Source organism: Sus scrofa, chromosome 2 (genome assembly GCF_054392235.1).
Source record: "Sus scrofa isolate SSC_HxYL_T2T_F1_AM1 chromosome 2, Sscrofa_HxYL_maternal_Yorkshire_Landrace_v2.0, whole genome shotgun sequence".
NCBI classification, from domain to species: Eukaryota; Metazoa; Chordata; class Mammalia; order Artiodactyla; family Suidae; genus Sus; species Sus scrofa.
This window is the reverse complement of record NC_139384.1, coordinates 22,211,651-22,224,315: the sequence shown is the minus strand read 5'-3', so window position 1 is coordinate 22,224,315 and position 12,665 is coordinate 22,211,651. Positions and strand designations below refer to the sequence as shown.

The 12,665-nt window shown below is 38.9% G+C and overlaps 1 long non-coding RNA gene across 2 annotated transcripts in view; it reads left to right on the top strand.

The window, feature by feature from the left end:
• Positions 1–12,665, top strand: part of LOC102159429 (uncharacterized) — a 134,996-nt gene that overhangs the window by 68,523 nt on the left and 53,808 nt on the right. For both annotated transcript variants that reach the window (XR_014837048.1, XR_014837047.1), the window contains one exon: positions 3,394–3,440. This is a non-coding gene — a long non-coding RNA (uncharacterized LOC102159429). The remainder of the gene's footprint in view (positions 1–3,393; positions 3,441–12,665) is intronic.

Sequence of the window (12,665 nt, the reverse complement as noted above, 5' to 3'; positions counted from 1 at the left end):
TGCATAAAATTGACCACATAAAAATTAAAACCTCTGCAAGACCAACGCCACAACAAGCAGAATTAAAAACCAACCAGCTGTTTGGGAATAGATTTGCAGTGTATATGACAAAGAATTAAATATGCAAAAAGGATGATGTTAGGGAAAAAAAGACTTGGATGAGAAAAACAGATCTAAGAACAAAACATTCAAGATCAGGAACCTCCAGCTGTCACTCCGTTCAGAGCTCACTGAGAGATGCAGGTTCAGCAGAACTGACTCTACCATAACCCCTAAACCTCTGATTCACATGTGGCTGGAAGGAACTTGTACATTGTCTCTTTTTGTAAACAGAAGCTATTTCCCTTCTTTCTCCTCTGTCTGAGAGAAGGGAAGGCAGAGCTTCTTCTTCCCCAAACCAAAGGAATACTCAAAACACTAATTGGTAAATTTGACCCTGGCTGCAAGAAGGACCTGTTGGTATTTTGCCTCTGGTAGAATGTTTACTTAGCCGCTGAACTTGCTGATCTTCCTCACACTAATGGACTAGGAGAGGAGAGACTTGGGAGTGATGGCATGCTGGCAGACCGCGAGGCAAAGAGAAGCAAAGCCAGGTCTCCTGGATCCCAAACTTGCATTCCAGTTTCCAAGAGGACTGCCGTCTTGCGGGTGGTGGTTACAACAGAAAGCAAAGGCACACTCAATTCAAAGACATGCTCTGAAAAGCTGCCAATTAAGGATCAGTGGAAGATAGAGCCAATGATAGAAGGAACACACAGTGCCTTTGGAAGCCGTTTGAGAGGAGGCCATCATCCGCTGAATCTGCTGGAGCCATTCTCTTCCCCTAGGAAGCCCATAGACATCAAGTTCAAACACCATTTAAGGCCAACCAAGGAAAGAACTAAGCCTCAACACTTTAGAAGCAGTGGAGCAGGGCAGAATCTGCCTCCTATCACTCTTGCCTGCCCAGCATCCCAAAGTGTGTTGAGATTAGACATGTCCCCCTCACACCCACACACACCCCGTTCCAAACTTCAAGCCCTGCAGGTCCCACCTATTCAGGAGAAAGATCTAAGATTTTTTTGATCAAATAAGAGACCTAGTTTTTAAAACACACAAGAGTAAATCTTAGAAAATGTGAATGAAAAGTAATGAAGATGCTGAGATACTGTCCTAGTGGAAAAGGAGGCTTCAACAGTACACTTAGTAACACCTATGTGAAAAGCAAAAGCATTTGAATTTTTACAGTTGAGATTCCTCACCAAAACACTAGGAATCGGCACCCGTAATATATAAAGAATGCATTCTAATTAATACCAAAAAAGAAATGCCTACAAGAAAAATGGGTCTTTTCATTATCTAAACTCAGTGGCTCAAAACAACAATCATCATTTCTTTGCTTTTGAGTCTGAAATGTTGGCAGGGCTCCAGTGGGAACAGCTTGTCTCTGCTCCATGTGACATTTGCCATGACTGGAATGTCCAAGGTGACTTCTTCACACATATGTCTGGCACGTCAGCTAGAATGGCTGGAACAGCAGGGAGGCTAGAGGGACATCTCTCTCTCTTCATGGCTCCCCACGTGGCTTGATTGGACTTCCTCACAGCAGGGCAGTCTCAGAGTAGCTGGACCTCTTGCATAGTAGCTGGCTTCCTCCAAAGAGCAAAGGCAGAGCTTGCCTTGTTTTCTTAGGCCCAAACTGGCACTATGTCAAGTCTGCCACATTCCATTAGCTGTCCTAGAGAAACGCACCCTCATTGTGCCAAGACATAAAGATGTTCATCACAGCATTGTTTGCAATATCAAAATACTGGAAACAACCCAAAGGTCTAATCAGTAGGCCTTAGATGACTAAAATATGTTATATTTATGTAACGAAGTGGAGGAAAATTAACAAAGGGGATCATCTTTCATCAACAAAAATAGACCCCAAAACAATATTGAGTAGAGTTAGAAATCATATACTATCAAACAAATTATACAATTTTGTGAAAAGCACAATACAGAATTACAATTTTTTTCTTTTTTTCTTTTTTTTTTTTTTTGGTCTTTTTAGGGCTGCATCTGAAGTATATGGAAGTTCCTAGGCTAGGGGTCGAATTGGAGCTGTAGCTGCTGGCCTACACCACAGCTACAGCAACTCAGGATCCAAGCCGTGTCTGCCACCTACACAGCTCATGGCAATGCTGGATCCTTAACCCACTGAACGAGGCCAGGGGTTGAACCCGTGTCCCCATGGATACTAGGAGGGTTTCGTTATCACTGAGCTACAACAGAACTCCATACTTTTGCACATGTATATATATATATATATAGTGAAAGTATTAAATCATGGACTGTAAGGAGTTTGCGACAGTGGGGAAAGCATTAAGTTTTAAAGTATAACTTTGCCAGTTTGAATCCCAACTTTGCCACTTTATAGCTTTATGACCATTAGCAAGTCACAACTCCTATAATCCTTAGTTTCCTCAACAGCAGGATGAAGAGAGTATTTAAGGATATGTAGTGAAAGTAAATCCATGGGCTGTAAGGATTGCCTCTAATTGCCTCCAGGAAGGAAGAGAAAAGCAGTGTTCTGAGAAAAGGACACAGCAGAATTCAGATTTATTTGTTATGTTTCAACTATTTTATTTTTTAAGTCTGATGTAAATAAGATGACATTTTAATATTTTTGATAGCTCTTTACTATGAGTATGAAATATTCTGAAGCTTAAATCATCCTCAGAATTAAGAGTTTGTTGGTATCAAAACTGCTAATCTAGGTGGTAGGCCCAGGATAATGTTGTTTGGAAGCTGTCAAAAACTATAAAGGGTCTGTGATTTTATCTTATTTATAAGATAGCCATGTAGCCTGCCACAGTTTTATGTATGTTAACAAAACACATGAGATTTCTGGGTCAGAAATAAAATGCTTACTACTTATGATAATAACAATAGCCAGAGTCTCAGCATCTGTGCCAGCTCCCCAAATCCCAATTCCCATAGGACAATACAAAGAATGCTGTATTATAGGAGAGTAATACTTAGCTTACAGAACCTTCTTTTTCTATAATGAGCAGAAGACTACTTTGCCTATGTTCTAGATTCTCTCTCTATTTTCCAAGGTTATAGGCAAATCTGCTCCAGGAGATATTATATCTCTCTTCCAAGGAGGAATGCTATACAAGCATCCTTGAAAAGACAGTCCAGGACAAAGGCAGTCAATGCTTTTGTTCATAAAATGTTCAGGAAGGTAAGTGACCTATGGAAAATTGTCTCCTAACATAACAAATTTTAATGTGTGCAAAGATACCCCATTGTAATAGCAGTCTCATAGGACTAATTATTACATGGGTTAGATAAAGACGTATACCTAAAGTTTTCAAATTTCAAAAAGTACTTCACTTATTCTTACTATAAACCCCTCTGTTGCAGGGAGGTCATTGAGGAGCGACTGCTGGTGATTGGAGAACCAGACTCAGGTAAACGGAAGCTCCTCCTCACCCCTTCTCCTGTCCTTGGACTGTATGTTGTTCCCACCATGCCCATAGCCAGAGCTATGTCAAGGACACGGCCTTGGGAGTGTAAGATGTTGTTGAGACCATCTGGACCAGATATGTGATGGAACTCAATTAAGGCCTCTATATAAACATTTTAAGATGTTGGCAGGTGGGTGCAGAGATGTACTTGTGGTCACCCAAGACAAGTCTTGTAAATAATTTCTCTTGCTCCTTAAAACTGTCACCTACAGTCTGGAGAGGTCCGCCTCTTTCTTCAGTCTCTCCTCGCCCTCCATGTATGAGGCCCAGTTTGCAAACCAACACTCTGCAAGCTAAAAAGTAAGGATTATGTAAAAAGCTAACTTGTAACAAAATAAAACAGTCTTGCACCTCAAGTACAGCGTTTTTTAAAACACAAAATGTCATTTTAAATTTTTATCAGGAAAGAAAAAATAACTACATAAGACCAGAATATTTAAAGGTATCCTAACCCATAAATATGCTACACTATAAACAAGCTACCATAGCATAAAATAAAATGAGCTATAGATACGCTTTAGAATTAACTCCAGTACACATTATGATGCATAATAGCTACTGCAATCTTTAAAAAAAAAACTTATAATGTATGTTTTACTTCTTTATGTTAGTACAAGAAAAAAATTCAAAATGCCATACAAAGTTTTTTTAAAGGCCTACATTGAAATTCCAAGAAAGTCAACCTGAGTTCTGACATAAGGATAATGATAATGGATACTTATATAAAACTTTTTGGTCTATAAAACACATAAAACATTTTTACATGCAAAATATTAAAATGCTGATTCCCAAACAACTTAGAAGCAAAAAAAAAAAAAAAAAAAAATTCTTATACTATGTCCCTGTAAGGGCTTTTGAGTATACAATGGGTACTCATTAAAATATGCTTACTGTGGTGTCCAGGCTCTGGACAGGAGTTTGAGACAGTGTGAAAAGGAAAAATTTTCAAGTCCAATTTTGCCAGTTGGACTTGAATCCCAACTCTGCCATTATTGCTTTATGAACTTTAGCAAGTCACGATTTCTACAATACCCAGTTTATTCAACATCAAAATGAAGAGAATGATATCTAAATTATATCTCAAATGGCTAGCTCTATGTATGGCACATAATGGGTCTCAATATTAATTCTTTAAGTTCTGAATGTCTCTATATTTAACGATACTAGTACATAGATTAAAAAGTAGAGGTCAGTGTGGGTGTGCACTTTACATACCAAAGAGGGGCATGGTTGATTGATTCTTATTAGGGAAAGCAATTTAAATGTGCTATCTCTTACCTAAGTTCCAGGAGAAACACATAACTTGTATAAGTTAGGCCATTCTGTCAAACATTCAACAAATAGAAAGAAAACATATTGCATTAACTTTTCTGTAAGGAATAAGACAAAAACAAGGATGTGGCTTTACTTACAGGAACAACTCCAGGCCAGAAGTTAGCACTGGTGAGTTAAATTTCCATTTATTCTCCTAAATAGCTGTGTGGTCTTAAGGAGGGGGGAATCATATATTTCCTACTCACTGGGCCCCAGTTTATCTGTCCAAGAGAGTTTCATTTATTCTAATACTTATGGATTTTTTTTTTTTTTTGGTTAGGCTCAAGTATTTCTAAAAAAATGAATCAGGGACAACCCTTGCCTGTGTATGGGGACACCATTAGATTTCTTTCCTATCAACATTAGCTCTTCTGCTCCACAATATTCACAACTTAAAAAAAAAAAAAAAGAAAGGAAGAGAGGAAGAGAAGGAGGGAGGGGGAAAGAAAAGAGGAGGAGAGGGAGGGAGGCAGCAAAACCCTGTTTTGGTCAAGCATCAATCTACCCGAATCCAAAAGATAAGTCATGATTTTTCTCAATGAGTCATGACAATTCTTTTCCCCTTTGCACAATATTCTCTTTCCTAGCCTCGCTTGAAATTAAAGGATGGCTACATTGCCCAGTTCTGGTAAATAAGGCATAAGAGATCATCAAGTGATTTTCTGTGATAAATTTTTTTCACTCATAAGGAGATGTTTTCCTTACATAACTCCCCTTCTTCCTGCTTGGAATGCTAGAGACACAGTATCTGGAACTGTGGCAGCCATATTGTGGCCATAAGGTCACAAACGCAGAGAAGATGAATCAATTCCATTCAGGATGAGGGAAAATATTGGGCCTTTAATAATAATCATTGAGCCACTGAATATTACCTCAGAACTTTTTTTACTGAATAAACAATATATGTCATTATTATTTAAGCTATTCTTTCTTGGTATATTTTTTACTCACAGCTAATTGCGTTCCCAGCTGATACACTGCATTCATGGGAGTTTTCCATCTGGTAGTGGAGGCAGACAAATTATTAGAAAAGTGCTATAGAGTTAAATAATTACTGTAATAGAGATGTAAATAATTACTTTACCTAGCTGACAGGTTCCTGGAAGGACAAAGAAGCAAAGATATGAAAACATTGTTGAGAAAGACACGCAGTTCAATACAAAAGATCATATTGGTATGAAAATATGAGTGGCATCAAACATACAGAAATGCTAAAATCCTGCAAGAGAATAGGGTGGTAATAATGATAACAGCTAACTCTCATTTGAAAAATATCTCTATGACTTCCCTTCATGGCTCAGCAATAACAAACCTGACTGGTATCCATGAGGACACAGTCAATGAGTTAAGGATCCAGTGTTACCCTGAGCTGTGGTGTAGTTTGCAGACATGGCTTGAATCCAACTTTGTGGCTGTGATGTAGGATGGCAGCTACAGCTCTGACTTGATCGTTGGCCTAGGAACTTCCATATGCCACAGGTTCAGTCCTAAAAAGCTCCCCCCCCCCAAAAAAAAACCCTCTATGTATTTGTTACAACAAAAATAATAATGAGTTGAAGTTAAGTGATCAAGCTATTTGAAAATGCTCCTAGAAATTATTTTCCCTCTATGATGGAGGATATTAACATTGATTTTTCTGATGGCATCTTTTTTAAAAATAGATGCATTTAGTGAATATCTCTCCTTTACCCTAAATATTCCATTGTTACTATATTTGAGCTTAACTTTAACTCTTTTTTGTGCTAACATGGGATCAATTCTCTTAAATCTTAAAAATGTAATACATTATTATTGACTATATACGTGTATATAACATTACACAGCAGATTTCTAAAGCATGTTCATCTTACTTAACTGAAAGTTTATGCTCGTTGATTAATAGCTCCCCATTTCCCTCTCCCTTAGCCCCCAGTAATCACCATCTAGTCATTGACAGAGTTTTACATTTTAGATACATCATATGAGTGAGGTTATATAGTACTTATCCTTGGCTTAATTTCACTTATTTGTTCTCAGGGTCCATCCGTGTTGTCCCATATTGCAGAATTCCCTGTTTTTTAGGTCGAGTAGCATTCCATTGTATGTATATGGCACATTTTCTTTATCCATTCATCTGTTGATGAACATTTAAGTTGTTTCCACATCTTGGCTATTGTAAATAATGCTGCCGTGAACCTGAGAGTGCTAATATCTCTTTAAGATCCTGATTTCAGTTCTTTTGTATATATACCCAGAAGTGGGATTTCTGAATCAAGTGGTAGTTTTATTTTTAACTTTTTATGAACTGCCATACTGTTTTCCACAGCAACTGCACACCAGCTTGCATTCCCACTATTGGTGTGTAAATCTTCCAATTTCTCCACATCTTTGCCAACACTTGACCACTTCTAACTCTAATAAAGTGATCCCCTTGGCCCAGGACTACTTCTGAGGCTCTACATATATTAATTCATTTAATTTTCTAAACAGCCCCAGGATATCAGCTCTATGACTATCTCCGTTTTAGGATTTAAAAGTAGCAAAATTTGCACAGATAGTAAAGCAGCTGATATTTGAACCAAGGCAATCTTATGCCAGAACTGATGGATTCAACCACCACACTCTTCTACCACTCTGCAAAGTTTTTTTTTTTTAATTACTTATCTTACCTATTTTTTAAAAAGTAACAGGAGTTGACTTTTAATTTTAGGAATAGTCAAGTCCTTCAAGAAATAGTTAATACCAGAGCACAGTCCTCATTAAGTGCTGAGAAAATTGCTCTGGATAAAATGGTACAGAGTGAATCATTCTGCCTTTTATTAAACAGGAATGAATACACATTCCACACATTTGATGAAGGCATAATTAACTATAAAAGAACTAATCAAATGCCTATAAATCATGTTCCCTCCTCTTCCATGCTATCTGTGCAAAGTTGCTGTTCTGAGTTACCTGCATGTAGGGCCATCACACAGAGCTGCACAAGCTGTGTACTACACAGCCCTGGAGATGCTATTCACATTTTAACTTATGTGAATGGCACTGCCTGGAATGGTAGAGTGTGGCAACCCTGCTGACACCCCCTTGTTCAATCTTGCTTTCTTGCCATATTCCTTACACCTAACTGGTATTTTAAAAATATGGCATTCCCTTGTGGCTCAGCAGGTCAAGGATCCAGCACTGTCAATGCTGTGGTTCATTTTGCAGCTGTAGAGCAAGTTTGATCCCTGGCCCAGGAACTTCTGCATGCCATGGGCATGGCCAAAATAATAATAATAATAATAATAATAATAATAATAATAATAATAATAATAATAATTGAAGCACTAAGCAAAATGGTTTGGAAGCAAAATAAAAGTTGAACATAGCCATAGACAGTGTATGTGCACACACACACACACACACACACACGCACGCACACACACACACAGAGATATAGATTCACATGACTATAATGACAGACTGATTATGTTGAACCATTTTGCCACTTGTTAATGGAAACTTAGTCTGTGTATAAGAGACTGACCAGAGGCCATCCTCGGTGACATTACCATCTAGACTCAACACTCCGAAAAGTTAAAATACTTTAACTAGAATCACTAGTTAAATGTCATTAAAATACTTTATCTAGAATCTCAAGATTATTCTGGTCTCTTACCAGTCAGAACAAATTCAGAAAGTGTCTCAGGAACACACATAATGCAGTAAGAGCTTTGAGTCAATCTTGCAACCAGTAAATGTGGCATCTCAATTGCCAGGTTTATCTGTCACTTTACTAAATGTTTACTCTGTAACAGGAATGGTGCTGAGTGCTTTACGCAGATCATTTTACTTAATAGTCTCTGGATACATGACATATGCATATGATATTGATGGAAAATGTGAAGCTCAAAGGAGGTAGCAAATTGCAGTGTGTACTCTCTCTTTTCTAACAGACCATCAATTTTGTACAGGTATCCACTCCTCCCTCAAGTTATTCAGTGTGATCTTCATCTCAAACTCCAAGACTAGAAATTTTTTAGCTTCAGTTCATCATAATATTCCTCTTCCCATGTCATGATTGATTTATAAGTGGACATATAAGCTTATTCCGTCCAATGAAAAGTGAGGAGAATTTTGCTATGAGGCTTTTAGGAAAGATGCTATCACTTCTATAGAAGAGACAGAGAAATAACTAGTCTGCCTTAGTCTTCTGGAGAATTTCTTGTCTGGGTATGTTACCCAGAATCACTGCTGCCATCTTTCCACACACTTGAAATTTAAGCCCACTGCTTGGCAAGGACAGAACCAAGAGAATCACAGACACAGAGCCAGGGTTCTGACATACTGACTTGCAGCCTACCTTGCCTCAGCATTTCTTTCTTCTTTTCTTTCTTTCTTTTTTTTTTTTTTTTTTTGTGTGTGTGTGTGTGTGTGTGTGTGTGTGTGTGTGTGTCTTCTTAGGGCTGCAGCAGTGGCATATGGAGGTTCCCAGGTTAGGGGTCGAATTGGAGCTATAGCCGCTGGCCTACACCACAGCCACAGCAATGCCAGATCCAAGCCATGTCTGTGACCTACACCACAGCTCAAAGCAGTGCCGGAACCTAACCCACTGAGTGAGGCCAGGGATCAAACCTTTATCCTCATGGATACTAGTCAGATTTGTTTCCACTGAGCCACGACGGAAACTCAGCCTCAGTATTTCCTGGTGTGTGAGACAACAGTCTTGCCCAAAATCCAGTCTGAAGTAGATTTCCAATTAAGTGAACTTGACCAAAAAAAAAAAAAAAAAAAAAAAAGGTGCTAGGTCTGAGATTTGGGCATAGGTCTGTCCATTTCCAAGGCCAAAGCCCTTAACCAGGACACTGTATTTCCTGTGAGTGCTGAATATTTCTCTGGTGTCTGAGGCATAGGCATAAGCATTTCTTCACATCCTTCCCAACACACACACTTGTCCAAGTCTGTGAAACTCAACCTTTGACTTGTTCCTCCTCCTACCCCGACCCAGCACTCGTATTTCCAACTACTTGAGCTCGTTTGGTAATTAGCCTGTTTAGTGGAGACAGAAATTGATTTAGGCCCAGTTCAACGTGCAAGCTCCATCTCAACTCTCTCAATCACTGGAATGGCTGCTTCTTAGAACCACCACCAAAACCAAGGACTGACTGGTCATTCCAGTCTGAGATGTACTTACATTGTTGAGTTTATGCAGAGATCATTCAGCTCATATCTGTTTCCACTATTTGAATGACCTGCTATGTCTTACTTGTCTCTCAACCCAAATGATATAGAGCTTTTCCTCAAATAAAATTTTTCCCTCACTACTATATGCTTCCTTTAGAAACCCCAAACATCAGATTTTAGATCTACTGTAACTTGAAATAATTTCATTGGAAAAAAAAATACAAGAAATTGGACACCTAACTTTGTAATCAGGAATTACCAATGTCCCTTGGGAGCAGTAAGACAGCATCCACTGCCAGAGTTCCCATTGTGTCTCAGTGGGTTAAGAACCCAACTAGTATCCATGAGGGCATGGGTTCAATCCCTAGCCTCGCTCAGTGTGTTAAAGATCCAGCATTGCTGTGAGCTGTGTGTAGGTCACAGATGCTGCTCAGATCCCACTTTGCTGTGGCTGTGGCATTGGCCAGCTGCTGCAGCTTCAATTCTACCCCTAGCCTGGGAACTTCCACATGCTGTAGATGTGACCCTAAAAAAGCAAAAAAAAAAAAAAAAAGCATCCACCACTAGTCAAAGAAGAGAAGGAACCCAGCATTAATTCAGCATCTTTGCCAGACTCTGTGTTAAACTTTTTATATTACCTCATATTTTACTCAGAATAATCCTATAAGATAGCTGTTGCTAGTGGAGTTCCCGTCATGGCGCAGTGGTTAATGAATCCGACTAGGAACCATGAGGTTGCAGGTTCAATCCCTGGCCTTGCTCAGTGGGTGAAGGATCTGGCATTGCTGTTAGCTGTGGTGTAGGTCGCAGACGTGGATTGGATCTGGCATTGCTGTGGTTGTGGCCTAGGCCCATGGCTATAGCTCTGATTCGACCCCTAGCCTGGGAACCTCCATATGCCGTGGGAACGGCTCAAGAAAAGGCAAAAAAGAAAAAGATAGCTGTTGCTAGTGCCTCAATGGACAGACAAGCAAATGAAAATAAGATTAAGTAATTGCCTTTAGGCAACATAACTAGTAAATTTAGAGTGAGAATTGGAACCTGTGTCCAGCTGAGGCTAGTCTCTTGCAAAGAAGATCATCCATGAGCATTCTAAACCATCCCAGCACACTTCCCTGATTAAATAAGTGCACTTATGGGGGCGTAGCTCTGGCCTTTGGTGTTATTTTAGCCAGGGATAGGGCCTGTGCTTTTCCTGCCAGATACATTGCCTGATGCATTGGTGAGGGGGAATCATAATAAGAAATTAGATATGACTATTGTAAAAGCTTTAATGATAGTCATGACTGCAGAGAAAGAAGTAAACAGTGTCATTATCTACCTTAAAAGAAAGTGTGGGTCAGGAAATAGCTAAGGTTAAACTAAGTCTGGGCTCATCATAATTCAGCACCACGGGCAGCAAAAGAGGGGCAATAAAACTGAAATATGAGACAGACAAGAGATAAAGGGAGAAGAAAGAAAATGCTTAACTCCCAGGTTCCTCCAAAAGAATTTCAAACTGTTGAGGGTTTTATTCACCCTTTCATTCAGAGCTATTTGTCTTCCTTATGCCATCCAAACTCCTTCCTGCAGGAAAGCCATTCTCCCTCTTTCTTGACAATGCAGATCGCTTCCTCTGTGGTACCCACACCAGTTTATTTAAGGCCCACAGTGGCTTAACTGGTACAGAGGTCAGCCATCTTTCTAAGAAACATTTTGAGGAGAAGGAGGTGGGGGCTGACCACGTCCTTCTCTGGTAAAGGTCCAGCAGCACCCAAGACCAGAAAGGATGTGGCATAGGACTCATCTGTATTAGTTATGCAAGCGAAAATTGTTTCCATTTTATTAATACTGTGAAGAGGACTTTAAACCTAGTGAAGTGGAGACTCTGATAAAAAGCTGATCGTGGCTCTTCATCCTTCATAAACTACAGAAACAGCTCATCAGGAAGGAGTGTTGGGAACAAAACTGAAGTTAAATAGGGGAATATTGTGAAGACAGGCAGGAGTTTACCCAGGAATATGCATGAAAGACAAAGATGAACATTTCTGATTTTAGCATATGTGTTTCCGAAGCAAGAACATTTCCGGAAAAGAATACTGCATTATATGCATTCCCTGAGGGATTTGTGAATACGTTCAATCTATTATGAAGCCAAACTACAAATCTGTAAGAATATATCAGAGCAGTCTCAATTAAAGTGTTCACATTCTAATGGATCCCAATTCCACTCTGACCATCCCTGCTCTATGACCTTCATTGGATCATCCTGCCCTGGGCTTACGCTCTTCTTTGAGGATTGTACTATTGTTAGACTATATATGTACAATCATATATTATCTTATGATACCATTATACTCTATAAAATATTAGACTCTATATAGTATTCAGCACATATATTAACATATATGTGCTATAGATATAATGTACATATATATGTAACATATATTATTATATTAGATGTTATGTTATACCGTTATACTACTCTTTGAGTTTATTGGGCAAGAATATCACAACTTTTACATTCCTAACAAGCTTATGAACAAATGTCAGAATCAAAGTTCCATGTTTCTCTTAAAATGAGCCTAATAGTATGCTTAGACTTTAGTAGGAAAAGAGAACTACTTTATACTTTTTTTCCAAAGAAAAGTTTTCTTCTGTCTGAGAAAGTTGTTCTTCTCAGTGGAACAGAAAGTCATACCTGAAGTATTGTAGAAAGAATAGACTATCTAC